General features: G+C 35.2%; 1 protein-coding gene and 1 long non-coding RNA gene across 3 annotated transcripts in view; one reads left to right on the plus strand and one right to left on the minus strand.

The window, feature by feature from the left end:
• Nucleotides 1–5,181, minus strand: part of LOC143223358 (uncharacterized) — a 32,602-nt gene extending 27,421 nt beyond the window's left edge. The window contains exon 1 of the long non-coding RNA XR_013012874.1: nucleotides 5,095–5,181. This is a non-coding gene — a long non-coding RNA (uncharacterized LOC143223358). The remainder of the gene's footprint in view (nucleotides 1–5,094) is intronic.
• LOC143223357 (tyrosine-protein kinase transmembrane receptor Ror2-like) overlaps nucleotides 1–27,328 on the plus strand; it is an 87,344-nt gene that overhangs the window by 3,324 nt on the left and 56,692 nt on the right. The window lies entirely within an intron of this gene.

A 27,328-nucleotide genomic window follows, 5' to 3' on the forward strand; every position in this document is an offset into this window, starting at 1 on the left:
AGAAGAGTAAATCAAACAGAAAAAAACAACCTAAAATCAAGCTGTAGAATAACATTATTACATGAAATCAGTTGAGGTAACAACTTCTAGTGTGTGATGGAAACCAGACCGACATGCCAACTGTATCTTGATTAATACAATAAATAAATATTTATACATATATATTCCGAATCTGTGTATTGTAGCTAATGTATGAAAAGTTTTTGCTGTGTATCAGTTGATTGCAACGTAACCACTAACTACCTTTGTTATGGATAAACCGGGCAGTTCAATTTCCTGTGCTAAATATAGTTCTCGTCGTGCACTGTGATCCGAGAGTCTCGCGGTGCACGAGGCACCTGATGACGCGATTCTACGTGTGTGTGCGTGTGTGATGTATACGCTTTACGTTTCCAACATATAATTAAATTAATTCCGTTTAAGAGACATAATAGGATTTACTTGAATCCTGAAATAGCAGAGTTTTTTTAAGATAAATATTGGCAGAAATATTGGCCCTTTTAGTCCTACGGTTTTGAAAAGTGTTTCATAATGTAATTATTCTAGTGATAAGATATTATTTGGTTATTTTTAAAAATGAAAAAAACAAAACAAAGCTTTTATTTTTGGAGTATAACATCGAAAATATCGTTAAAAGCCGGAGTACCCAAATGTTCCAATATTCATGAGAAAGAAAAGTATAGTTAATTATATGAATTCATTAATGGATTGATTTTTATTTTAATTTTTATCTTTAGTAGGTAACTCGCTCCTATCGGAAGGTAAAATTGAGTGTCATGTTGACTTATTTACAGAACCATAAATATTTTAGTATGAGGAAACTATAGTTGTTCATTTTGTCTAACTGAATAACTATTATGTTTGTGCACTTGATCTAGAATATATCCTTATTTAATTATGCCAATATTTGCCTCGAACTAAAAATTAAAAGTAAAATTGAATTCACCGTATTTCCAAGCTCTGAATCTTGGTTTACCACAACTGTCAGACATAACCAGATACGTTGAAGGACTATTTCTTTCAGGACCGCTCCTACGTGTTGATTGGTAAAAATAAAGTTTACGTTAAATTTCTGTGGCAACTTTCCTTGAAGTAAATGAAAAAAAAATGATTGTGGTCTTTCATTCATTTATTTCATGCTAGTAGGTTTATTCTTTAATCAGTGAAAGGCTTAACTGCATATACACGGGGTCGGTAATTTATTTGGGAAGGAATGTTGGGTATTATTCCAAATTTACTCTGTTTGTCCGCACAAAATTTGGCAAGATATTAGCTAAATGTGTAAGTTTGTTGTACACAGAAAATGAGATGTCATAAAAGTGTAAGTGGTGTACGTGTGCAGAATAAAAAATACTTTTGTTCATTGTGCAATATTCATATTGTATTCACATAATCTCTAGGGCCTACTAAATGGATGGATATCTACAGTTTTTGGTTTGTTTTGAATTACGCGAAAAGCTACATGAGGGCTATCTGCGCTAGCCGTCCATAATTTAGCAGTGTAAGACTAGAAGGAAGGCAGCTAGTTATCACGACCACCGTCAACTCTTGGGCTACTCTTTTCCCAAATAACAGTGGGATTGACCGTGATATTATAACGTCCCCACGGCTGAAAGAACGAGCATGTTTGGTGTGACGGGGATTCAAACCCGCGACCCTCAGATTATGAGTCGAGGGTCTTACCCACCTGGCTATGCCGAGTCTCTCTACGGTTTCAATCAGTGATATTTAATACAAGAATTACAAAATGGCGTGTAGTCCATGAAGTACAAAGCAAAATTATTTCAGTGAAGAATATCTGTGGATGTTCTAGTGATGTAATAAAATGCTTATTAGTTTTTGTTCTAAAAATTAAAACGACATTGTAAAACAAAACTGAATCTTCAATAGGCGCAGCACTTGAAATTCTTTTGGCCAGAATTAGAGTAAATTAATCTGTGAGCTTGAGCGTGGTCAAATCCATCAATCGAAAAGGGTTTGACCTGAGTCAAAAACTGTAATTAGATCTCAGATTGATCAGAAAATGACGAAGCTATAGATAAAAGTTTGTGCTTAAAAAACAAATAAACAAAAAAAAACAAACAAACTCGGATTCTTTCAGCCGCTATGTTGCAGCTTAAGAAATGCTCGAGGCTCGTGAGAACGATATACGTCATCCTACTGTCATGACACTTGACGGCTGTTTCACGTTTCCTTTGTTTTTAGGTGAGAAGTGTCATTCCTTGTATTGGAAAACTGTTGACATTTATCTTGGTTTAGGTGAACGCTTTGCTTTTGTATTTATAAGTTTCACATAAAACTACACAAATGTTATCTGCTTGTACTAATTCCTAATTTTCGACTGATAAACTACTCTAGTCAACAGCACCCACCGTCAACTTCCTGGGCAACTTTTGTTTGACCAAAAGGTAGGAATTTACATTGTGGATATGATAACCGCTTGGCTTCGATCAGACTCTCAATCGTTTTAGAGTGTGGTATTATAAACCAGTGACGTAGCCTGTCATCAGGACTACCAACCATGAACGTACACATTTCCTTGTGCAGTAGATGGATAAGTTATGGAACTGAGCAGGAGTGCGTCGCACGTGATTTCTCGAGGTCATAGCGTTTGATACAGCCACACCAAATGTTTTAAATCTGATGAGGGGCCAAAGGTTGAAGACATCTGAAGTACGTTTTCTTGATATTTAGTGTACTTGCTGAAAGCCTAATGGAATAAAAATTCTTCACCGTGCTAAATGTAGGCCACACATGTACACACGACATGTATAATACCCTTTTTCCCTTTACGTGTCTCATAATATTTTCCTGTAATTACGTCATGAGAAATTCATAGGATACACAATTTCGGTAACACACGAGTTTTAATTCATTCGTTTCAGTCAAAACATTTCCATGTCTAGAGTTTCGATAATATATTACAGGGATAAATAATAAAAGTTTAGATCACAGTGGCTACAATAGTGTAAGCATACTCGAAATAGCCAAATCACTTATTTAACACCAGATATAACTGTACACATCGTGTAAGGTTCTTGTACCTTTATTCTTCTCCTAAATAAAGATGACAATGCTATTTTTTTTTGTGTAGCACCTGTTGGCTGTTACATGCGAATTAGATTATTTATGCTATCGTCACATGAAATAGTATGTATTTTACTAGAGAAAAACAGTTCCAGTTAATGGTTAATTGTACAAACACAAACAATCGTAAGAATCAGTTGTATTTTGTAAGAACAATGTCTTTGGAACTGCGATTAGTGCTTCTGCTCAGTCTGGATATAATTATACACTGTTGTCCCACATCCGTTTCCCTTGTAATCATTCTTAGATCACATAGTTTAAAACTCTGTGACCTCCCACTGTATATTTACATCAATTTATAAGACTATAGGTGAGCTTACTGAAGGCACAAAGATCCATTGGAATTGCATCAAGAAACTTAACAGATACGGAATTATTATGATTGGAGTTTCTCCAACAATCTTTCTCTTGAACATAATTATTGATTTTATGGCTTAAAAGCTTTTGCACTCTTAGAATATGACTGTTAATAAACTTTAACTTCATTCTTTTTTATCTTATTAATGGCATCAAAAGATGTGTTCATTTTGTCACAGTGGCTTATTGAAGCATTTCGAACGAAGCTACACTATCTGTGATATTTTTTGATTGGAAGATACTCTTTCGTAACCACAGCCTTAACTTTGCGTATTAGAGTGTTGCTCCGGATTGTTATTATTGGCGTTTTCTGTGCGAGTTTTTCCTTTTTCATAGAGAACACTGAAAGTTCAATTTAACAAAAAACTTTTTACTTTAGGATCTATATTGTTTAACAAGTATGCTATGTTAATATTTCACTTCAGGTAGCTCTTGTGTTCTTTCATATATCAATTAGCAAAAGCAGCATTGTACTTTCGAATGGTTAATAATTCTCCTTGAACCTGCTAAACATCTTGACAATATCTCTGGATCAGTTTATATACAAATATTTTTTTAAGTGCATTTAACTTCCTGTTTTCTAGGGCTGTTTTTATTGCTTTACTAAATAAAACTTGTACTTTGCACTAAACTTTAAATATATCCATTATTTTTCAATACTTAATTTCCTAAAAAAAAATTATAATTATAATACGTCATAGTTACGCTACGCATCACGTGATTAAGCTCATCGGAAGACTAAGGATAGTTCTAATTTTCTGTATATTTTACTCAGTCCTTTTAAATAGAAATAGTAACAAAATATTACTCCATTGAATACTTGCTGAGGAGTATTATTAACTTGAACTAACTTTGAGAATACGTAATATCTGAAGAAATCACATGAAATTTGCTACTATAGTATATAAGACACGTATACTTATTTAACCTCTTTTACGCATGAACACTAGGCGACATGAATTATGTTTACACTAACACCAAAATATGAAACCTTCGATCGAGCAACAAGATATGTATATTAAATGATACAGAATTCAAAGTTCATTTACTGCAAAAGGTCAAAGGGCAAGCTTAAAATTAACTTTGGTTTTAGCACTTGTGATCTAACGTTTTTTTTTACATTGGATGAGTTGTACGTGGATGTTTAAAGAAAGATCCTCCACTCTTGTTTGATCTTGAACTGTCAGATCCATAACAAACTTTAGTCATTTTAATTGAACCCTCAGATTGTCGTCTGAAAAAGAATTCTTTACCACTCTGTTACTACACAAGTTATCACGTTGAACTTAACCTTAATGTAAAGAATTAAGAATTATAGTTTACCCTGAAGTTAATCGTGTCTATGACGTTTGATCTACGTATGTAATTTCAAACAGAATTGCTATAAATTTATGAATTTCTTGAGTTTATGACTTTGTGTCTATCAACATACGAATTTGTACAAAAACTGTCATCAGTATTAAAGTAAATGTTTCTTAGTGTCTCATGTATCTTACGTCGAAAACGAATGATTTAACACAATTGTTACCTTTAAGGAAAATTCTGTAGCAATTTAAACACTTCCGATAAGAAATTTCCGTTCTGCAGAATTCTTATTTCAGACCATGATGACTAAAACACATTCTGTATAACACTGATATACAAACATACCTGACATTCAGGATCTATCTCCCTGAGCAGAAATGAGTTAAAACATGACGCCCTATAACAAACATTGGATTTCTTGAAGCAGCTGGCCGCTGGTAGTGTGTGCAAGAAAGACCCAGAGAAAGTATCTGTACAAGTCGCGCGAGGATAGTCTCGTGTTTTACGAGGTTGTACGTGAACTTGAGGGAATGACATACAGTAATGTTAGAGGAAAATATGGTGAAAAACATAAAATAATATTAAGTAAATCGATTAGGTTATGTTATTGGAATAAAAATGATCTAGCTTCAAACGTCATTTTCAGCAACTAATCATTTCATTTTTTACATAGCTACTCCCACTTACCTCTATATAATTGTCAATAAATATATATAAATTGACCTTGTTTGAGAATACATCATTAACTTTTCTGTGTTTATCCATCTTTCCAAATATCTTTTGGGTGACTAGAAATTTTCATTCTTCCACTCAGCCAGTTTGTCCATATGACTTTATAAGATAATTCTTTTTGTTTTACTTCTTAGTCATGCTTCAAGCTAACGGTAGTTCTTTTTTATGGCTTTTTGCCAGATGTGACATAATGATTTACACTTACTGGCATCGTTAGAGGTATGACTGTGTGAAGATTATGGTCGCTAGCAATGGCAATGTTTGGAATGACACAATTCTGTGATCGCTTAGCAGTCAAAATCTACTTGTATTAATAAACAAAAACAATCGAGATGATGAAAAGGTAAACAGTTTCTGATGAATATGGGTTACTTGCACGCGCAGTTGTAGTTATTCATGAGTATAGATAAAACGTATTACTATTCAGTGTACCTTCAATCTTTGTTGAACAACTTAGGTTAGATCAGACAAGTGAACGTGCTGTAGCTTGGCACGCAAGCCGATAAATGATGACCAGCATTTTTTTTTACGTCAGACAAACTTCATCCCACGCTCAAAAACAGGCATGCTATATATGCACTCCATTAACTCCACTTCCTTCTCAATAAATAAAAAGGCCAAGATAGTATTTTGCTTCTCGATATTCACTGTGGGTATGTGCGTAAAATCAATACGAATTCATTTTCACTATCTTATAAAGGCTCGGCATGGCCAGGTGATTAGGGCGCTCGACTCGTGTAATCTGAGGAGGTTCGAGTCCCCGTCACACCAAACGTGCTCGCCCTTCCAGCTGTAGAGGTGTCATAATGTGACTGCCAATCCCACTATTCGTTGGCAAAAGAGTAGCCCAAGAGTTGGCAGTGGATGGTTATGCCTAGCTGCCTTTCTTCTAGTCTTACACTGCTAAATTAGGAACGGATAGTGCAGATAGCCTTCGTGTAGCTTTGTGCGAAATGCAAAAACTAAACAAATAGCCTCTCGGTGTGGATTCCTATGCGTGATCAGGGGACCTCTTTCAGCTTACCACCTCTGGGATCTAACCATCCACTCGTGTTTGCCGTGTGTAGCGATACGTGAAGGGGAGGAGAGAATCCTAGTAGTTGAGGGATCCATCCCTAACATACCACTTTAGCCTTGAATACCTGTAGAGGGGCGGCCTTGTGGTAGCTTTCCTAGGGTCAATCGGCTGGTCCACTTGGGCTAGGGATCAGCCAAATACCAGCGTTGGATGTTCTCAATGGGCATTGTGGACATTATCTGATGTTGATGTTTGTATATAGTGCTCATGAAACCCTGGTGTTGCTGCATTGTCCTCATTTTAACATGTACACCACCTGCCACCATCAAGGCAGGTTATCTTAATTGCAAGTTATGGCCACATATTCCAAACCTTCTCAGATGTTTCCAGTGTCAACAGTTCGGTTGCTCGAAGACATCATGTCATGGTTCCTTGATGTGTGCTCTAAGCGGTTGTTAGAAAAAGAGGTGCAGCGTTTGAAAACGATTCAAAACACTACATATACTGAGGCTCGAAAGTTGCTGTCCACCACTTCTTCTCGGACGTATGCTGCTGCACTTCATTCCACTACTACAGTGGGAGAGCAGACGGGTCTGTTCGTACCTCTGAAAGAATACTTCTCAAACCATATGAAAAGTTTTTTGACCTCCATGGTTAAGTAAGTTGATGAATCAACGTCAACACCCATCTCTGTCCGTAATATTCATTCCAGCAAACCTCAAGATCCACTTCTTTTGGTTCCAGGTTTCCTCGGGTACCTTTTCTTCTCTCGCCCCAAGATGCAAAACCGATCATTCGTTCACATCCTCACTCGCTGGAATCATCTTCCAATGACAGAGACATGCTCAATTGACCAAGGGCAGGATCCATGGAGGTCTATAGACCTCCCTCGAATAAAGAAAATAAAGAAAAAAGACGTGATCGAAAACAGGAATCTCCACCCAATTTGCTTACACATAAATAAAAATGTCCACTTTGATACAATGGGACTGTCGAGGTTTACATTCTAATCTGGATGACATCAAAGCACTGATTGCTTCCTACTGTCCTGTATGTCTTTCCTGACAGGAAACATTTCTGAAACCTGCTGATACAGTCACGTTTCGGCAGTTTTCTTTGTACAGAAATTACTGGTTCTGTAATGGGCGAGTGCATGGAGGGGTGGCACTGTTGGCTTATCACGTGCCCACCCTGTCTTTGCCACTCGATATATCTTTGGAGGCCGTAGCCATCCGTGTTTCTTTGGGTCATACCATCACTGTTTGTTCTCTCTACCTGTCGCCTGGAGAGACCTATGATCAGTTAGACTTTGATGCACTCATTGAACAGTTGCCATCTCTCTTTTTAATCTTGTGGAACTTTAATTGACGTCACATATTGATAGTGATGGGAGGAATCGCTCCATAGTGTATGCTCTCAGATCATAACCTTTCTCTTTTCAATACTGGTTCCTTTACTTATTTTCATGCACCTAATCAGTCCTTTACCGCTGTTGATCTGTCAGTTTGCTCCCCTTCACTATTCTCCCACTTTTCTTGGAGGGTTGACAATAACTCACGAGGCAGTGATCATTTTTCTATCATTTTCAGAGAGACTGGCTGTGGTTGATGCCACCCAAATCCGCGCGTCCCGGAGGAAGCTGGATCAAGCCAATTGATCCTCTTTCACTGCTTTCACAGACTTTTATCCTGCCATCGTCTGTAAGCCATCAATAGATGACTGCATGGCAGCAGTGACTAACTGTATTATACAGGCAACTGCTCAATGCATTCCTAAAATTTCGACACGTTTTTTACGATATCCTCATGGTGGGATCCTGCTTTCCGAGCCATATGGCACGGAAGGCTCAAAAACGAGCCTAGGATACTTTTCATAGGTATCCCACACTCTCAAATTGCATCGATTTCCAGCAGGTCCGTGCACATGCTTGGCAGGTAAGATGTCAAAGCTGGAAGAAATTTTGGATTAAGTGCACAACCAGTATCTCTTTTACTACCAGTTCCAAAGTCATATTAGAGACGATTCGAAAGGTCAGTGGGCAGTGTAATTTTGTCCCCCTTTTGATCTTGTTCGCTGATAGCCAGGAAGTAGTTGATACCTAGAGCATTGCTGATACTCGGCAAAAGCTTTGACTGAAAGAGGTGATTGCTCTGTCCGAATCTCTATGAATATAATTGCCCCTGGTAGAGCTCAAATTGACCCTTCATTGGTTTGGCAGCACATCTGTCGGATCTGATGAAATATATTACGAGATGCTGCGCCACCTCTTTCCTGCTTCTCTTGCTATTCTTCTGATTTGTTTTAACAGGATTTGGCTATTGTCCTACCTTTCTCTAAGCCTGAGAAGGATCCCAAGATTCCTTCAAACTACTGTCCAGCTGCTTTGAAGAGCTCTCTCTGTAAGACCTTAGAGAAGATGGTTAATACTCATCTTGTTTGGTTCCTCGAATCAAACTCCTCTCGCCCATTCAAAATGTATTCTGACAATAGTGCTCTACCATGGGCCATCTGATTCGATTTGAAACATCAATCACAGAAACCTTTTTCAAATGACAACATTTTGTATCAGTATTCTTTGACGTTGATAAGACTTATGATACTACATGGAGGTATGGCATTTTGCGAGACCATTTATGGGTTACATGGTCATTTTACCATTTTTATTAAAAATTTTTAATGGATGGGCGATTCCAAGATTTCAGTATAAAGATCAATGCTATTACTGAACAATTCCCTCTTACTGTTGCAAATGGGCTCTATGTCGACGACTTTCACCTCTCATGTTAGTCGTTGAACATGAGGTACATTTAGTGACAACCACAGACTGCCCTCAGTCATTTACTGAAGTGTACCACTGCAAACGGTTTTAACTTTTCCCTCTCTGAAAACGTTTGCGTGCACTTTTGGTGCTTACGGGGTATCCACCCTGATCCTTAACTCTTTGTTGGTGAAGTTGTGATATCCATGGTCCCTGAGACAACGTTCTTGGGGCTTCTCTTTGACTGTAAGCTGACCTTTATACTACACATCAAGCAGCTACGAGCCAATTGTAAAAGAGCACTGAACATCCTCCATGGTGTCTCTTCCACCACTTGGGGAGCAGATCAATGTTATATGCTAGATATATATATATATTCGATCGATAATAGACTATGGATCACTGGTCTATGGCTGTGTCAGGACCTCGGCCTTGAAGATGCTGGACCCCATCCATCATCAGGGACTTTGGCTCTGCATTGGGACTTTCCGCACTTCCCTAGTCCAGAGCCTATACATAGTCTCATGAACCTCCTCTACACCTCCGCCGTATACTGTATGCTTTGAAACTTCGATTCTTACCATAGCATCCTTCGAGGGTTTGTGCTTTTTCAGAACAGATGATCTGCTATTGTTCATTATTCCTTTTGACCTTCGTATCCTGGTGCAGTTGGATGAATATGGTCTGTCCTTGGATATCATTGCTGTATCCATTGATCAGCCCATCCCACCATGGCTTATTACAATCCCCAAATGTGACATTTCCTTGAGTCATCTGAGAAAAGCAGACACTCTCGATTGGAAATATTGTCTGTTATTTGCTGAACATCTTTCAAACCATCCTTCCATTCCATTTTATGTGGATAGTTCGAAATCAGGTGACTTTGTGGGCTCTGTTATAGTTTGTTGTGGCTCTGTGGTTGTGCACAGAATTCTCTTTACAGCTTCTGTGTTCGCTACTGAACTGTATGCCGTTTCACTTGCCCTGGATCACATAGAAGCTAAACATTATTCAAACTGCACTATTTATACGGACTCGCTTAGTTCTCTACTGGCCCTGGAATCGCTTTACGTTTTAGCGTTGTAAATCCGAGGTTCGATTCCTCTCGGTGGGCTCAGCAGATAGCCCGATGTGGCTTTGCAATAAGAAAAACACAAACACACATCTCACCTTGTTCTTGCCGATATTCAAAATCGACTGGCCCATTTCTCTTTAACATCTACTTCTAACCAGTTATTCTGGATACCAGGTCACGTTGGTATTCGCGGGAACGAGCTCTTTGTCTGCTCTGGTACTATCATTGTTGTGCCTGTTCCATACATAGATTATGGTCTTGTATTCAAGGCTCGGCCCCGTGCCAGTTGGCAGTCGACTTGGAGTGAGCAACGTGAAAAGAAGCATTTTCAAATAAACCCTCTGTTGAACTTTGGCCGTCTTGTTTCTGTAAGTATCGGAAAAAGGAAGTTATTCTAACTAGACTATGCACTGGTCAGTTTTTAACTTATCGCTTTCTTTTATCTGGGTCTGATACACCAATGTCTTGTCTGTGTGACACTAAGGTCACAATAAGTCACATTTTACTGTCTTGCCGTCTTTACGACTCTCAATGACGTGTTTACATATGTTTTGTCCCAAGGTTTATTCATAATGTTGGACAGTGTCATTGGCAGTGGTGACACTGTCCACCTTACAAATGTTTTTAGTTTTTTAAAGGCCATTAATTGATGTAATAAATTAGACTGTTTTTGATATGATTTCTTTTTACGAATTAAAAAAGTGCAATTAGTTCGATATTAAATTACAAAATGGCCTTAACGTCAAAAACTCAACCAGGACTGGAAAGTCTAACTTCAAGCAACTAACTCTGTGTTTGAACTTACCCGTTGGTCATCCTGGTGACTTATGATAATTAAAATTATGCTACAGAAAGTCTTTCAAAACTTGTATTACTGTAGTTTCTCTTACTGCTGTAAACTAGATATAAAAATTGGATTTAACGCTATTTAAGTTTTTAATTAAAATATTAAACTTTGTTTTCTTTTACCTTAATTTCCTTTTTACGAATTTTAATAATCTTACTTTACTTTTAACTTTTTAACGGATGTTTGGCGCAGATAGCTCAGTTGCTTTGTGCCATGAAAAACCAAACCAACGAAACAAACAATATAAATTCATATAGTTGCACGAACACAATATTATAAAACTACAAGGCAGTGCTAAACAAGGTCTTTAAGACTTTCTGCAGTCAATGTTTATAGATACCTTCTGCTTGTGAAAGGTTTATATTTTCGTATTACCATAATCACCCGAGGAAAATTTTGATCAGTATAAATCCATAAAGTGCACGTATATTTACTGCAGCTAGCAACAGGCAGATAGTTTCACGTATCAAGTACTGCCATTGATGAAGCCAGTCCTCGTGTCGTGTTAAAATCCCGTACAAAAATTCGAGGCCATCTTCATTAGTTAATTAATTGATACACTGAACAGTAGTGTGTGTCCATAACCTCGTGGCACACATAGCAAGCTGGAATTATCTTGCATGTTCTTATCAGTAGTGAGTCGATATACCTTCTGGGAGGGTTTAGAGGTCAAATAAAAAGTCAAAGAAGATTTGTAAAAAAAAATTATTTCATAGTGTTTGTGAGAGCTTTCTACCAGTGTGACTACTGAGTGTTTCCAGTGTTCTAATTTTCTTAATTTCTTACTTATGCGGAAGTGTATGTTTAATGCAATTCATCATAGTACCTTCGCTATGAAAATAGACACTATGTATACAGAGAAAAAGAATAATGCTGATGAAAGCAAAAATAACGTTTATATGAATGAATATTTATCTGAGACGTTCATAAGAAGATAGTTTGTAAAGAAGTGTCTGAGATGTTTATATGAAAATTTTTATGCAATCCTGCTTTATGTTGTCATAAGAACGTGTTTTATAGAGATCCACCTGAGCTGTACATACGAACGTTGTTTAAGGATACTTTGATTTTTTCGTCATAATGTGTTTGTATAGATATTTATCTGGAGCCGTTATAAGAACATTTATCTTTGTAAAGACTTGCATGCGATTGGTTTAAGTATGTGTTGTTGCTGTTGTTTTCTTTTTATAAAGGCTTGTTTGTTCAATGTTATAAAACGTGTATTTATAGATACTAATCTTAGATTGTCACAATAACGTGTTTTCATAAAGGTTTGCACGAAACTGTTATAAGATTGTTTTTATGAAACTTTGTCCCAGACTGTTATAATAATGTGTTTTTATAAAGACTTTTCTGAGGCTGTTGTAAGATTGTGTTTTTATAAAGACTTTTCTGAGGCTGTTATAAGATTGTGTTTTTATAAATACTTTTCTGAGGTTGTTGTAAGATTGTGTTTTTATAAAGACTTGTCTGAGGTTGTTGTAAGATTGTGTTTTTATAAATACTTTTCTGAGGCTGTTGTAAGATTGTGTTTTTATAAATACTTTTCTGAGGCTGTTGTAAGATTGTGTTTTTATAAATACTTTTCTGAGGCTGTTGTAAGATTGTGTTTTTATAAAGACTTTTCTGAGGCTGTTGTAAGATTGTGTTTTTATAAAGACTTTTCTGAGGCTGTTGTAAGATTGTGTTTTTATAAAGACTTTTCTGAGGCTGTTGTAAGATTGTGTTTTTATAAATACTTTTCTGAGGCTGTTATAAGATTGTGTTTTTATAAATACTTTTCTGAGGTTGTTGTAAGATTGTGTTTTTATAAAGACTTGTCTGAGGTTGTTGTAAGATTGTGTTTTTATAAAGAATTGTCTGAGGTTGTTGTAAGATTGTGTTTTAAAGACGTATTTGAGATTGACTATCTGCACGTGCGTTTATGTAAGTTAGCTTAGATATAGTAGTACATGGCTATGGACCCCAGTACCTCTTGTGGAGGTTAAAGGTTACAGAATAAATTGACTTATCTCTTTGAACAAATGACGTGGACAGACTTTGGTGATCGTTTGGATAGTGAATGGTTCATTATTAAATGTCCTTTGGTAATTTTCCAACGAAGTGAAATATTTAGAAGCCTTATTTATTTTCTTTTACTTTCCGTGATTTATGGCAACTTTCGAGCAAGAAGTACTTGCTGAGAATCCGGAATGATTTTAAGACACCCTTCACCTAACAATATTTTCTCCATTAACTAAAATAGGTGAGAACATGAAATCAGTTTAGAATAACGTATACATAGGTGGCTAGAAGGTTTGATAACAAAACTCGTGTATTTTATCGATCTGGGGTAAAATGTTGAAACCCTGTTTTTGAAAACCAGAGTGCCGTGTTATGACTATTTCTATATGTTTATTTTGTTTTTTGTCCGTGTGTCACGTAATGCATATTGATGTAAGTAAGCTGAACTTTAGTTAAAAGTTGTTGCTACAGATTTTGATATCAAGCGCAAAGGTTCACAGTAGGCTATCCGTGCTGAGCTCACTACGGTTATCTAAACCCGATCTTTAGTGTTATAAGTCCAAGGAGTACCGCAGGCCCACCGGGTTAATCCTGACTTTACTTTATAAGATCAAGTTCTGAACCCATGTGATTTAACTTTGAAGTTAAGTGCCTGATTACTTGCTAAAGTTGGTTTGCCGCTTGAGACCTTCTGTGAAGGTGTGTGTGTGTTTTTTTGTTATCTAGTATAAACTTACGTACTCAGATAAAGTTTACAACTCAATCAAAAGGTGTCGTTTTCTCACGTTCAAAGAAAAGTTGTTTGATTGTATTCGAAATAGATATTCGTGTCTCCGATTCATAATTAGTATTTTCTTTTAATCCTTTTAAAATTGTAGTTCCATTGTTTATCAGATAAAATTGTTATATCAGTAAACGTGTTGTTTTTATTTGCGTCAAACACGTTATTTTTTGTTGTCCGATGGGGCTAGTTTCTTGTTTTCTATTTATAATTTAATTTATTTAACGACAGTGAAGTGGGGTAAAGTTTTAATTTTTGACGCATTTTTAATTTATTTTTTTAGTAATTGTTGAACACATAAATATTTACTTATTTTACTTATTGGCTCAGCGGTATGGGTACGACTTACCACGTTAAAAATCAAGTTTCAATACCTGTGGTGGACACAGCATAGATAGCCATTGTATAGCTTTGTGCTTAACTAAACACAAATAGCCCCTCACAAGTGGAACAGCGGAATGTCTGCGGACTTATATTGGTAGAAACTGGATTTCGATACCACTGATGGAAAGAGCACAGATAGGTCTTTGTGTATCTTTTTATTTAATAACAACCAGCCAACCAATACATTTCCTTAATAGAATAATTGTATATAAAGATTTATTCTCAACCCTACTGAATAACATATTTCATTAACAGGTTTCTTCGAGTACGGAATGCTAAACCAGATTTTAGTGGATACAAATTATTACAGAGTACGGAATGCTAAACCAGATTTTAGTGGATACAAATTATTACAGAGTACGGAACGCTAAACCAGATTTTAGTGGATACAAATTATTACAGAGTACGGAACGCTAAACCAGATTTTAGTGGATACAAATTATTACAGAGTACGGAACGCTAAACCAGATTTTAGTGGATACAAATTATTACAGAGTACGGAACGCTAAACCAGATTTTAGTGGATACAAATTATTACAGAGTACGGAACGCTAAACCAGATTTTAGTGGATACAAATTATTACAGAGTACGGAATGCTAAACCAGATTTTAGTGGATACAAATTATTACAGAGTACGGAACGCTAAACCAGATTTTAGTGGATACAAATTATTACAGAGTACGGAATGCTAAACCAGATTTTAGTGGATACAAATTATTACACCAGCAATCGCCAGTTACGAGATTACACTATTTCTCAGCGAATATAAGACACTAAACAAGTTTACAATGGATAATACAAGACCCTACAACAGTAGTTATTTTATTCCAGTTATTACTGAGCAAAATATTATACATCAGTTGGTTGTAATGTTTTACTCCAGTGATTATTGGCAAGAGATCGTACATCACTAATTATTAATAAAGAAAAAAATAGTATCTATCAGTTTTCAGTGGGCATGAGATTTTATACCATTGATTTTCGGGCAGGATATTTTAAATTGGATTATACTAATAGCTTATGAACGTCTAAACACCATTTTTAAAAACTTATGGTATTTTTCTGCAGTTGGTAGCAATATACTGATTGATATATACTGCTTGATGACATGTTTTATCCGTATTTAAAAATTACCTTTTAAAACTAACTAGACAACTTGTACCACACGTTAGTTGATGGAAAGAAATGCGTATTTGTATATATATATTTTTAATTTGAAGCTCGTCTTTCTTACCTTGAAATATAATTATTGAATAAAATATCAGTGAATAACTAGGATTAAATAGAACATGTTTTAAATTATATAATCCACGGTTACCATAAAGTTGTTCAGGCATTTTCAGAAATTCTGATTTCTCGTATAAACCTAAAATATGAAGATATATTCGATAGTCATTGTACTACATACAGTACATGCTAATAGTGTCAAGATATTAGCTGTCATATATTTTGAAGAACCTTTGAATTGAAAGCAACCTGTCCGCCACTTTCAAAATCAGAACAGACCTTGATTAGTGAAATCCTTGACTCCGTGGTTAGCAGGATGCGTCATGTGGCAGTTGTAAACCTATATATGGTAAGTTAATGTTATGGCTCTGGGTTAGTGTTTCGGAACTGACCTTGCTCATTTATTAGTTGGATTCAAGATGACCATCAGTCACACGATATTGTCTAATATTATCATCTTAAGCTATATTTTAAAGACGTAAAAGTCTGTTTTCGAGTTTTACCTGGAAAACGTTTGGTATTCCAAAAGTTTTCATAAAAAAAGATTGATCACTAGTGACTAGTACAAAACACGAATAATATACATAATCATATGCGTAATACTGACACACATAATACTCCAAACTGTATAACACACTTCCCTTTAAACTCAATAAACTAGTCTCTCCCTGGGACATCGGTAAGTCTAGGGATTTACAACGCTAAAATCAGGGGTACGATTACCCTCGGGGGACACACGAAATAGCCCAGTATGGCTTTGTTATAAGCAAAACACACACGCACACTCAGTAAACTAAATATTCATATTAATAACGGTGGATAATAAAACTGGAATACTATTACTAAATATTGTCTTAGCAAGAAAATAATTACAAATAATAAGTAGGAGAAAATGTAGATATACATTACTGTTGCCCTAAATCATTTAAATAAAACTTAAACATCTGAGTAGCTTTGGGAGAAATCTCACAGAATACTGGTGTCCATATTATTCATGTCATGTTTGAACTTAAGGAATTTGGTAACGTTCGCCCAAAATAATCATTTCTCATTTCCCCGAAAAGGGTCGAGAGCCACCTGGAGAGGTTAGCTGTTTTAGCAACTTCCAATACAATACGTTAGTGTAATTTGTCAGTCAGTAGACACTAAAACGATGCTGCAATTTGTACTGCAGTGAAGTCAGTAAAACGTGCGAATGCCATGAATCACGAGAAGAATTATATACTCTGTAGGCTACAACACAGCATGGAATATGAACTTTAAAAGCAAGAAATAAAAATATTTGTTACTCTTAATATATATTTTATTTACTCTCGAAACAACACTTTCGGGCACCCTACGGAAGTACATCTGTAGTATACTTAACATGTAAAACTTCCATTTTTAGGAATGTAGCATTTTGGCTAGATGTAGAGCAACGAAAGACTGTATTTCTTTAAATAATATACATTTACACAACATCTATATTATGTGTAAAAAGTGCACATTTAGACCAGCAAGTTGTAGTTTTGTTTGTTTGTGAATTTTGCGCAAAACTACACGAGGACTATCTGCGCTATCCGTTACTAATTTAGTAGTGTAAGACTAATCATCATCACCCACCGCCAACTCTTGGGCTACTTTTTTTATCAACGAATAGTAGGATTGACCGTCACTTCATAACGCTCTCACGGCTGAAAGGGCGAGCATGTTTGTTGTGAAGGGGATTCAAACCCGCGACCCTGAGATTACGAGTCGAGCGTCCCAACTACCTGGTCATGCTGGGCCTAGACACTAGTCATAGTACACAGAACATTGGGTAAGGATTGTTCGTGATGTGCAAGCTTCGTGTTCGAGGGTCCATCTACTTCCGGTTAATCTGTGATCTTAAGGGTTCACGAAAACCACAAAAAGTACGAAACCCTTTAAAATTATCAGTTTTTTTTTTTTTTAGGAAATCAGCATCATTAAGGAAACTGTAGTAATTTTTAACAAACGTTAAATTGTATTTTTTTTCTTTATTTACCAAGTTTTAATTTTAACCTAGTTTGTTTTGGAAAAGAAAATTAATAGTTTGACCTTATACAGTATACCTTTTATGATTTTTCTTTATATCGTCAAGAGCGTGCGCAGTGACAACCAAACGTCAGGCAGGCAACAGCTTTGAAATCAAAGATAATTTATGTTGGCCTGAGTTGGATAGATTAACTATCGTTTGTATATCATGAACGAAGTAAGCGTTTTTGTGGGTATTACACTACAATCTTTCTTTTATGCTGCCATATTGCGTATTGTGTGTAATATTGTTCCATCAATGTACCGCACTAGTACATCCATATTTATTACGTTAGATAAAACCATTATCTCCTCCTTTATAAAAGACAGGGAGATAATATGACAGCTTACTGAAGTTACACTTATACATTTTCTGCAAAAACGTTTTATTAACTAATTGGAAGTTTTATTTGTAGATCGTAATTTTTCGGATAAAACAAAAACTAAGCTTTGATTGATAAAACCAGAGTAAGTGAACAAACAAAAAGCGATGTTCCAAATGTATTACTTCTAACATTATTCAATGAAATAATTTTAGCGAATACTTTAAGAATATTAATTGTTGACATAATTGTTTTTTACGATGTTTTTCAATAAGTTTTTTTAAATCATGTATTATTGTAAAGAAATGCAAATCATATCTTATAATTAAAACAAAAACTGTTATCGTTTTCTGAGTGTGGAAAGTTAGCTGGTTTTTCGTCTCTCTTTAACCTTTAACCGGTTAGGTACGCGAATTGTTTACGTTAAGTATTAAAAAATAACCGGGAATGAATGACTAGGTGATTGATTTGACAAAATATTGCTGACTTATCTACTGACTATAGTTATGGTGTATCTCCGACCTGTTTAGTTTTGTTGAATATGTTCGCTTAATCTTATAACACATCTCAAGCTTGTCTGGTTTATTGACTATATTCGACTGACCTTTTAATATATCTCAAGCCTATTTGTTCTATGTTTGACTGACCTTGAGACGTATCTAAAACCTGTGTTTTAGTTACTATTTCCAACTGCTTTGATGTATCCCAAGCCTGTCTAGAATGCTTATCGTATTTATCAAGCTTTAAGAAATATCAAAAGCGTGACTGAAATATTATTCATATCAACTAATCTCACATTTCATCTGACCAGATCTATAACCTTACTAGACTGGAGCCACCTAGAGCTTGTCACGTTGTTGTACTATCACAAATTACAAAATTTAGATGTACAATCTTATTGGACCAATAAACCAAAATAGGTCCACATAATGTATTTTTTCTTCAAAATTTCTTTTAACTTATTAGCTAAGCTCTTCTTTGAAAATAAATAGTTTGTGTTAATTAGTTAATACAATTAATTTTGATTTCTAATATGTGTACTTTTCAGTTACTTGCAATGAACGTTTTGTGTTGTTGTCGTCTTAAATTATATTTCATGTTTTATATTAAATTAAAGATTGCTGGTTGATACCACAGATATTTACGGAGGCAGTTACATGTAGTTTCCCTGTACTTATTTTGGATACCACCAGTTTACAGTTGCAATTGTAAACAAGATGGTAGTTTAGTCAGTACTTTTTATCGTTACATATTTTCGGGCGTTGTGTTATTGACGTTGAGAGAGAAGTAATGTTGGGCAAACTCCAATGATATATTATTTTTTATCCTTTAAGTACTATTCGTTTGTCGATGACAGACGTGACGAATGCGTACAAGATGTTCAGAAACAGCAAGTTTACGCATTTATAGCTCTAGTAAAAAAAAAAAACATTTTTTTTTGGGTGGGGATTAACAGCGATCAAAGAAATACAAGCACGTTTTTAATGTCTTGTTAATTTTCCTCGCATAGAATAAGGAAGATTTATGACGTTGTACACATGGTTTGATACATGTGTAATATGTAGGGTAATTGTGAAGAATGTGTTCAGTGACCCATCATGATTATACTACTAGCATACCAATCAGTGGAAACGTTTACAACAGCGCCCTCTATTGATTAGTTATTTCTCCAATTTATTATTTTTTTAAATATCTTGATTACTCATGAACGATCTTTAGCTAGGAAGTCTTCTAAGAAAAAAAGAACAAAACGACCGAAGGCATTATTTTTCACACCTAAGTAGAGAGAAAAAAACAAGTATAATTTGATAAACGTGGGTAAAAGATACGTGTAATATCAAGAAGTGAATTTTAGTTATTTTTATTAAATCGTGTCCAGTTTAAAAAGTCATCTCTGGGTTTTCTATATTCTTTTAAACTTTGATCGTAAACATGTTTCTTTTTGTTGTTGTGCGTTTTAAGCTCAGAGTATCTTCCAGGTAGGTTTTAGTTTGTAATATACGAGCGTCATAGTCTTGTTTAATACAGAAAAGGAAGATTCAGTGTGAGGGTTTTGACTTTTTGTTAAACTTTGTTACAAAGAAAAGAATACGGTAGGGCAGGCTTTAGAGTATTTTTAGTATCTCTGGGTGAGAAGCTCTAACAAAAAAAACGTGTGATTTAATAAAGTTGAGAACTCCTGATGTATGTAAGGGCCACAATTAGAAGTAAATTATGCACAACAGATAATCTGTTTGTTCGTTTGATGTCCTAATAATATGTTGAGACCGATCCTATTTCTAACAAAAGAGGACACTCAAACTTTTCGACATAGTTGTAAACATATCTGCCTGTTTCTCGAACCTCTGATCATTATTATAAATATATTATAGTCGCTAATTATTGGAATGATAATTAAAATACATTTAAGTTCCATTAACAATTAAATTGATGTCTCATATTTGTAGGGGACTTATTTATTTGTTTTTTTTAAATAATTACGAGTATCTAATTATAGTCTTTCGGTGACTCAACTATAAACCTGAAGCTTATAACAGTAGATTTCGAGATTCGATCCTCGCGGTAAATGCAGTGCAGAACTTTGTTTGGCTTTGCGATAAATTAAAACAGCAACACATTTAGTGATATCTACTGTATAGCCTTACAGTTTCAATATGGTAGGAAGGAAAAGGTGTCATAAGGTATGTTACTAGTTATTTCAGTCACATTATATTCATGATTAATATTAATATTCACCTTAGAAGCTTGCAAACCTCACTTTTCACATAACATTGCTAAGATAAAATTTTTATAACCAAATTGGCTGAAATATTGAAAATTAAAAAGACATCCTTTTACCATGCAAATCTGTCGACAGTCGACAGAGAATATTTGCAATGAATACTTCATCGGGCCACGTAACTTTCTTTCGTCTTACTATTTTTACTAAGCACCTATATGATTGTTACCCGCTGGTACAACGGTAAGTCTACGGATTTACAACGCTAAAATCAGGAGTTCGATTTCCCCTCGGTGGACTCAGCAGATAGCCCGATGTGGCTTTGATATAAGAACATACACATACACACCTATGTAATTATTCTTTTTTTGCGGCGTTAAATAGCTTGGTAATTAGGACGCTCGACTCCTAGTCTGCGGATTCGAATCCTGTCACCGAGAACACACTCACCATTTCAATGATGGGAACGTTATAACGTTACGATAAATCTAACCATTCGATTAAAGTAGCGCCAAGTGTTCACGGTGCGTGATGTTGACTAGCTGCTTTCCTTCTCTAGTCTATCATCATTAAATTAGGGACGGATGTCTAAACACAGACAGTCGTTAAGTGGCTAAGTGCGAAATTAAACCAACGAAAAATGATAAAATAACAAAACAAAACTATTGTTACGTTAACGTATCTACTTATTGCCGTTCTTGATTTCTCTAAATATTGTTATCATTTGTTCAGTATTTTATAATATTATAATTATTTTATCAAAATGATAAATTCTTACTCGTGGCCCTAGCGTCTGACTGGAGACTATTTCGTGTCATCCATCATTTCTAAAAATCGCACGAAACAAATCTGTATTTTTCTAATGCTATTAAGCCTATAAATGCTGAAAAAACTTTTAAATTGATGATAGGTAAAAGCAAAAGAAAAACTGTAGAAAAAGATGTACATTAAAATTTCACGTTACAGACAATTAAGTACTAAAAGTATAGAAGTATTAGCAGATTAATTAATAAATATCAACATAAAACTATAATTCTGTTACTGTCATTAAATAATCCGATGAGAAGACAAAAATAATTTATAAAATTGTTTTTTTATTTAATTTCTAGCAAAAATTATTTCCTTTTTCGTAGTCAAAATTGTCCCTCTGTTGTGCGTACCTAAAACTCTTTTCATCCTTCATATTTTTAATAGAATATCTTGCGTAGCTACGCCTTCAATCCTCCTGTTAGTTGGTTATTAAGCACAAATGATTCTGTGACCATCATGAGCATCTAAAACCCGGTTTCTAAAGGTATAAGTCTGGAGATATACCACTGGGGAACTAATAGACTATTTGAAAAACTATAAGGCAGTTGGTGGTAGACTTCAATTAGTTTAATGTGTACACTTGCATATTATGAATGGATAGAATTCAATAATCATAAAAAAAATGGATCACCGACAGTAAAAAGTTGTTTGAATTTCGAGAAAAATTAATCAAGGGATATTCATACTAGCTGCCACTAATTTTAAAGAGTTAATTTGAATTTCGCGCAACGCTACTACAGGGCTCTCTGCGCTAGCCGTCCCGTCTTTAGCAGTGGAACTAGAGGGAAGGCAGCTCATCATCACCACCCACCGCCAACTCTTGGGTTACTCTTTTATCAACGAATAGTGGGATTGACCGTTATATTATAACGCCCCCATGACTGAAAGGGCGAACATGTTTAGTGCGACCGGGATTTGAACCCGCGACCCTCGGATGACGAGTCAAACGCCTTAACACACTTTACCATGCCGGTTCCGTTCCAGAACTCAAAACCTTTAAAGAAAAGGAAAGCAACTAGTCAACTATTAGGCCACTCTTTTTCAACAAATAATGGGATTGACCGTCACATTATACCGCCCCCTGAAAGGGCGACCATATTCGACGTGGATTAAAACCTGTGTACATCAGATTGCCATATGTGATGGATTTACTATTATATACACCTGTGTCAATATTGATATTTCTTTAAATTAAATTAATATTTATAAATGTACCTAACTTATACTGTTAAATCTGTAATGTGAAATTGCAGAAATCATTCGAGTGTAAGAATCCACAATATATGTAAGTACGTAATATTACGTATTACAGTTTTATCTCTTAACTAGTCTCCGATTTATTATGTTACGTATGATAACGTATTACGATTTCAAACAGCCAGAAATTCTAATTTGAATTTAGAAGTCAATTGAATATCAGTACGTATCAAAGTTACATATTTGTCAACAAGATTTATATACAGAATTTTCTTTCTTAACAGAAATATATTTTAATATACATGCAACAGTACAATTTATAATAACGGTTACTGCAAACAATTATGTACAAAAGTTTTACCAACGTATCTGATCTGGAACTGAATCTTTTATCGACGGTTGACGCAGGACGAATTAATTCTTTGTTGATGGACAGCTAGCTAGCTGCTTCACTGAGCACACGTAAGTTTTTTACCGACGAAAATATCTATGCTCTCGTAGAAATACTAACGTGCGAAGTCAATTCTCTGAAGTTAAATGTTCGTAATGTTCGAAATCTATAAATGTTTTTGATCAAATATCTGTAGTTTTCCAATTAATAAGCGTTTACCACGATTATAGCTTCCGAGGTTTATAGTATACTGACTGTAGCAAACAAAAATAATATTGTACTGTCCTTCCGCGTGTTGCTATTTATAAACTCTACTGCGAGATTTGCGAAAGTTCAGTTGATGATAATATTGACAGTCTCTAGTATTTTACATACATACATAATACATTGTTGATTCTTACGCTCGAGAATCTTCTACAAATTTAGAGAATAGGCGGGACTTTTGCAACACCATATTTAATAGTATAAGTTACATGCATTTCTAAATACATATTTAACTAAAACAAACGTCGATAGTAAAATAAATATACATTAGTAAATCCATTACAGTAAACACTGGTGTATCGTTTATATTGATGCACAGACTGAAGTTTCGAGAAACGTCTCACGCCTATGAATATAACCAACGTGACGGGCTAAGAGACATCATATATTACTGTTGTGCTGTGAACGTTTATAAATTTCGAACATTACAGACCATTTCACTTCAGCAGGTTCATGTCGGGACATTAGTATTTTTATGAATTCATTATATTACTGCAGCGGTAGAGCTACGTCTCTCCATCTCTTATAAGTAGTTGTAATAACGGTTATTCGAAATTGTGTTTGTTTGATTAAGGGCGGTTAGCGCATATAGCCCTTAATTTAGCAGTGGAAGATTAGAGGGAAGGCAGCTAGTCACCACCACTCACTGCCAACTCTTGGGCTACTCTTCTGCCAACGAATAGTGGGATTGACTGTAACATTATAACGCTCCAACGGCTGAAAGGGCAGGCATGTTTGGCATGACGGGGGTTCGATCCCACGACCCTCGGATTGCGAGTCGATCGCCTTAATCACTTGGGCATGCCAGGCAACATAAATTGTGTTATTGTCTGTATATTAAAATATGTTTGTATTCGAAGAAGGAAGCTGTTTGTGTTAATCGTGTTAACAAGTATCATAAATTGGATACATATCGACATTTATTTAACTTCTAAACCTAAATTATCATTTAACTCTGTTTCAGGGTATTTGAACTTGTAATACGTAACACCCAACTAACAGGCCATGCCAGGTCAAAAAATAAAAACTAAAGGAAGGAGAGGTTATAAATGCAGAAGTCTGCACCTCCCACATGTCACCATTCAAACTGAAAGAAAGAGAAGTGTTAGTGTTTTTATGTTTGGAATTTATCGTTGCCTTTAACAGTAGGTAACAGTGAGAAAAGAATAATTTTAATCACCACGTGATACTTAGGACTTTGCCTCAGAGTTTTCCTGTCATTCAGAAAAATACATTGTGAGCATTAAAACTGCTTCCAAACTAAATTAATGATAAAAGGAGACATAAGACTGTAATCTCTGACCTGTTTAAAGTGAAAGTAGTTGAAGAAATAAGCCGTAAAAACGATTCATAGTAACAGAGTCTGTGATTCGTTTATTAGCTCTTCATCATGAGTGCAGATAAGAACTTCTCATAGGAATTTTGTTTCTCAGATCGTCAGTGGTTGAAAATGGAACTCACAATGAATATCTCTAACAAGATGGATATTAAAGAGAGAAATGGTCTCGCCACGTGCCAGTAAAGCCACTGTAAAGATAGGAATTTTATAATAAGCCTGACAGACACGGATGAGGACGAGGAAAACGTTTTGTTAGAAACTCTCCCAGTTCTTTGAAGTTATAAAATAAGAAATAAAAAAGCTTCAGAAATATTTTCCATTCTGTGAAAGGAATTTTGTTTTTAGATGAAGAACTCTCGTGCAGGTTTCTCCTTCTTACCACTATAATTCACTCTCCAGTTGTTCACGTTCCAAACATTTCTGAACTTTCTTTCTTTAAGTAAACGTGTAGGTAAGATATAAGATGGGTTGTTGAACCACAAATAGTAAAAAGCAGCAGTTGATGAGATGAGGACACAGGTTAAACAAGTGAAGGAAGTGGATGCTTTTATAGTGCTGTCTGCTCATTTCAATATGCCAATTTGCTTGTGATATTCACAAAATAAATTCAACATTTTATAAAAATGTTTCTCTCATAGTAGTTCAATTTCATTGGTGTTTCCGCTGATTGTTGTTTTTCCACGAGTTGAATATTTCAATTGGCTTCAGGCTTAAATGTTAAAATCGGGTTTTAATACCCCTCGTAAGCAGAGAACAGATAACTTATTGTGCTCTTTTTTATCTCGTACCAAACAAACCTTTCAGTTTTATTTGAAATATATATATACACCTTTTTATATTTCAGAATATTTTTGCATGGTATCAACTTTTTCTTGATGTATGGTGTCATTTCTTAATAGTGAAAAGATAAGAAAAGTACCTTAACAACAAGAAGTTAGAAATATAGATAAAAGTACAGAAATATTTGAACTTAAGATGTTAGATTGGAGAGTGAGTTTATTGAACTTGGAACTATCAAGTTATCTAAACTTCATTAAAATTTGTAATTCCTGAGGAAAGTGTTTATGTTGGGAATTTCCCTCAAGATTTGAAATTGAGGCCGAGTTCTACTTCCTGGATAACAACGAATACTGGATGTAATTCTCCATTTAAGAACAGTAAATATTATCCACAGTAAACTTCTTGCTTATTGAGTTTTTGTTGTTGTTTTTTTATCCTGGAAATACAGCTCTTTGTTTGAAATACTAAGATGTAAAACTAAGAAAAAGTTACCAGTCGGCCTGTATGCTCCATAGAACTTGTATAAATATATATTGTGGAAGGTGTATTTTATTTCAGTGAAATACCTGTATTGGTAAACAATTGTTATTAAAGGTTCGTGGTGTTTAAAATGCGGAATGATAAGTAAGGTGTATTTATCTAAGTTTATTTGTTTTATTGAAATATCCGCTTGATTCATAAAGAAAGTGAATTTTGTCGTGACTTCTATGTGAAGTATCATGTGGGTTGCAAAATTTCAAAAACTTATTTGGGATTACTTATAAAACAAGTCGAGTGTGACCTAGTGGCTAGCTTTTCTGTTAGCTGTGAGCACGTTATAAAAGTGACAGTCACTTCCTTTCTTCGGTCGATGCAGTAACTACTGACTGCTCTTTCTCTAGTTACTAGTACAAAATTCGAGATGGCTGTGCTTAAAACATAGGTACTTTGAGGGGCCGTTTAACCCAGTGGTTGGAAACTTTTTATCACTCTGTAGACTGGTAAAATCTCTGCTAAAATCGGGACTTATTTGTCCTATACACATGCGTTACACAGAATGTAAAGTTATATATAGGGTTCTATAAAATAAAATGAAAGGATTTGTAATTTTAATAATATAAGTATTTATGAAGAGAGAAATACACATCGTTTTAATTATTTTTCGTTATACTTTTCTTTTCTCAGGTGATCTACAAAAAATATTTATGCTCACCAGGATTTAGCTCACGCACATATGATTTTTGAATATAAAATTCCAATTCTGACTTGAAAAAAGAAGAGATTTGAAAGAGAATGAGAGCATTGTTGATCGAGTTTTATGATGTTGTTAATACGTTTTTGAATGTTGAATATATTATTTTCACAGTGGTTTATAATCGGTGGCACGCGTTGAAGCTTTATAATAACCAGGAAAGGTACACGTCAATGCCTTACTGAAAGGTAATGTATCAGTAGGGGAATCGGCCGTTTCTTCTACTATTTCGAGCCATAGCACACGAACCATTCGTCCAATGCAAAGATACTGAGCTACTCTCATTTTATGTCAACTTCATTTGACTTTCTCTTCACGTGTGTTTTATTACCGATCTCCGTGCTCAGTTGAGTCTGCATTCTCAGTGTTAAAGCAATAAATTTGAAATGGCTGCCAACAAAAACACTAACAGAACAAAACATACCAAACATTAAGAGAATAATTTCAACACCAACCTTGTGAGTGTTGTTAGAGAAAATAAACACAACGTAGCAGAACTAATAAATAACGAAATAATTGTGTTTTCAAAGATACCATGTAAAACTAAAACACCAATAACAGTGGTGACGCAAAGTTAACACTGTCAGCGATCTGAACTTGTCTTATCTGCGCAATAGAACCCCAAAATCCTACCAACCTTGTGAGTGTTGTTAGAGAAAATAAA

Source organism: Tachypleus tridentatus, chromosome 8 (genome assembly GCF_004210375.1).
Source record: "Tachypleus tridentatus isolate NWPU-2018 chromosome 8, ASM421037v1, whole genome shotgun sequence".
In the NCBI taxonomy this organism is placed as follows: Eukaryota; Metazoa; Arthropoda; class Merostomata; order Xiphosura; family Limulidae; genus Tachypleus; species Tachypleus tridentatus.